We start from the raw sequence: 3,845 nt of genomic DNA on the forward strand, positions 1-3,845 counted from the left end.
AGATGTATAACAGAGACTATGGGTATCATCCCAGAGCCCTCTGTTGTTGTTCTGCCCTAGAGCAATCACCTACAATCACAGCAGTCAGGCACTTTAGAAGCAGAGCTGGGAGTACATGGCTTTTTCTTGGCAGTTTGTTAAGGGAATAAGGGAGCAGGGATGGAGTAGAGAGCAGGACTGCACAGCCCAGAAGGAAGCAGCAGAGGAAGAGAAGATGCACTCCTGTCATTTTCCTGGGCAGAAATTTTGGAGGTTGGGAAGAGCAAAGGAGCCTAAGTTCTGGATTCAAAGCCAGATCAGCTGTCTACAACTGCAACAAATCTCCACTAGCAAGCAAGGGAATGGCAGAAGCTCCCAGAGCATATCTGAACCAGGTATGAATCAGGAGAGTTGTGATGGCTTCTGTCCAGGCTGCATCACATTGCAATCTGCCTCCAAAACAGGCCCCACAGAATTGGGACTGCACGCTGCACTGGGGGCAGTTAGCATTTCTTCCACCTTGTCACCTTACTGCTTGCTGTGCCTGCATATGGCCACTGAAGGTAGGGTTGGAGCAGGAACAATCATATTAGAAAGCAAGCAGGTTTCCCTTCAGATTTCAAAAGCAGAGGTGCAAAGAAAGCTAGCTCGGGCAGATTCTTGCAAGGCTTCACAGCTCACAACATCATTCTATTTTTCATTTGTTCCTCAGCTCCCAGAATCTCTCTCTCCTGCCTTCTTATCACTCCTTTGAGAAACTCCATCTCTCCTCTGCAATGGGTTTACTATTACTTGGGACAGATCTATGAATCCTGCAGACAAGCCTGCCATTTCCCTCCCCTTTTACATTTGACCTAAAATCGCTCTAAAAGGTGATCCTTAGCTAAACTGTGAGTAATGCTGAGCATCGCCAGTCAATGCTGAGATTGCCAATAGGGAAACAGAACTATCCATCCAGGTATGTGGTGGGAACAACACAGGATTCATCATTGCCTTTTCACAGTCATGCAGAGACTTTGCACAGCTCCAGTTCCTGCCTTAAAATCTCACCTCGGCAAATAATAAACAAAAATAAAAATTAATTAGCAAGAATATCTTTGATGTTGGCTCCCAAGATGTTGAAATTATTTCTACATTATTTTATTTCCAAAAAAAAAGGATTGACAGCAATTAAGTATTCAATGAAAAAAAAAATATCAAGATCAGTTCACAGAAGGGAATTCTGCTGTCTCACACACATAACTTTGTTTTCAGCACAAAGGATTTGCTCTGTTAAAAATCAGATTTGATCCCTAGATTAATGTAGTAAAAAACATCTTTACATGCACAACTCCAGAGGGGTGTAACCACATACAGACTCTGAGAAGGGGAGTTGTAGGGGATTAAGTTTCTTCTGTGTTTGGCAGACTGAAATAGGTTTGGCAAGAGGAGTCTTACAGACTTTGCATAGCTTCTGGGGATGAAAGAGGGGAAATCATAACAAATGGGAGACAAGTCCAAACTCATCGGTAACACAAGAACATTGGAAAGGTATTTCACAAGCAGGACAATCACCTGCTGCAGTGGTTGACCTTGTCTGCCTGCCAGCTGCCCACTCAGCTGCTCTCCCACTCCGCTTCCTTCTGCTCTGCCCTTGTGCTGCAGGATTGCTTCTCACGCCTTTCAAAACTCACTCTCACACAACTGCTGCACCATGTTTTTTTACCCTTTCTTAAATATGTTTTCACATATGACCCACCAGCTTGGCTGAAGGGCTCAGCATTTGCCAGTGGTGGGTCTATTCTGGAGACACCTGGAACCAGCTGTGTCCAGCACAGGGTAGCCCTGGCTTCTTCTCACAGAGGCTGCCTCTGCCACACCCCTCACTACCAAAACCTTGTCACATAGAGACAATACACATGTAAAATCTGCAAATCTTGGAGACAGTGAGCAGAAGTTGAATGGGTCTCCAATATTGGCTATGATGGATCTGACTGTTTTCTTCTATGTATCTCTTGTACCATGTATCTCTCAAAGTTCCCTTTCAGAGAAATAAATCCTTTACCTCCAGGCATTCTGTTAACTGAAGCTCTAGTGTACTTATCCCAGCACACCTTTCCAATGCCAGGGTGTAGTACATTGCCCTCCAGCAGCCAACCGAGAAACAAGCTCAGCATTAACCAGATTAATATGTGGATTGCTGTGCTTTTCAGAGTCTGTGTGTGTGTGCTTGTGCATATTCACACACTGTCTCAAGAAAGCCTAGAGTTTCTAAACCCTAGGGGAGATAATACCTACAACTGGTGGTTACTCTGAGCTATGAAATGGAAGAGATTGCTGGAGATGGCAGCAAATCTCCAAGTCCAGCCACATAAGAGATGCTATAGTGAAATTGCTGTTCAGATTGCTGATACACAAGCTGGTCCCATGTTCAAGTAAAATGAATCTGGAGTTCATTTTAAGGGCAAATAGCCTCATCAAGCAAGCAATGTACAATAAAGCAAAAGGAGGAAGGGCAATCAAAAGTCATTTTTCCTCATGTTCAGCAATCTTTTTCTGATCTACTGAGATCTATTGACCCAACTTGTACATGAGCATGGACAAGACCCGGGGGATAAGTTACCCTGCACAAGCTGCTATAGACAGATCATTGATCAGAAAATCAAGGATGATTAGCTAGATTTCTTATGAGCATGTCGCTCTTAGTTCAGATTTTAAAATGGAAACTGTGTAAAATATAACAAAGGGCTGCAGTCATGTCTGTTTTTTTGGCAAAAAATACAGTCAGATGAATGTGCTTGGAGAGGGGGAGCTGTGTGTGAAACACATGGGATTTCAGATGCTCCCTGGTGTTTAGCGGTCTTTTCCAGTGCAGCAGAGTCCACGACCTGCCTCTGTCTGACGCTCAAAGTGGGACCAGAATGGTGGGAGAAGAAAGACATAACTTGTCCAAAGGCCAACTAACTTCTTGGCTGTGTTGGGTCAAGCTTACAGCTTCTGCCTGTAGGTTCTCTCCTGCCGGTCCCTCTGTGCTCTGACTCCTGTGCTTAGAAAGGGGAAAAGGTGGATGGGGATATATTATTATTGAACTCCCATTTCAGTCAAGTATAACTTTTTGTTAACATCATCTAAATTACCAGGATCTAAGCCAGAAAGCTCTGAAATAACTCATGAACTAAATTCTCACACTGGACCAGAAGTCTTGGATGTAATGTAAAAGATTTTAGGAGGAAATGAGGTGATTCCCTAGACGACAGATCTGGATTTGAACAGCTTAAGGAAGTTCAGGATTACAATTGTTTTTTTACTTTTTATTTCTGGCAAGTTCCAAGAAAAAGAACCATCCTCACATTTTGGGTGGAGGAGAACATTACAGAGCTATTTAAAGAAGTATGCATAATCATCTGAAAATTAACACAATTAAATTGTATTGCAGGCTTCCATGGTTGTTATCTTTTATTGGCCCCATTTCAAATTTGCCAGTTTTCCCAGTGGAGAGTGTGGGGTTTTTTTCTCCCATTCTGTATACGAAAAAACTAAGCTGACAAATCCAAACACTTGACTAAACGAAAAGTCCAAAGCCAAGCTAGGAATATTCTGCCCTTCAGCAAGCCCCAGACTAAAACTCGTGCAATCGATGCTGTGAGAATTGAAACAGAAGTTTCTCTAACATAGCTTGTTTTCTGTACAGAGGTAACCCTGTTTTCTAGAAAGGCTGGACCCACTGTCTCCTGTTACCCTGGAAAACTGTTACTATTCCTGGAAAACTAAAGATAAGGCCACAAATGGGAAACTTGATACAGAAATTTATAGATGCCAGGAAAGAGAATTAAAAATTCAGTATTTTAGCAGACTATAAATACAGGGGGAAATACAAAGGGGGGGGG

Source organism: Athene cunicularia (assembly GCF_003259725.1).
Source record: "Athene cunicularia isolate RWA chromosome 1 unlocalized genomic scaffold, athCun1 chr1_part1, whole genome shotgun sequence".
Taxonomy (NCBI): Eukaryota; Metazoa; Chordata; class Aves; order Strigiformes; family Strigidae; genus Athene; species Athene cunicularia.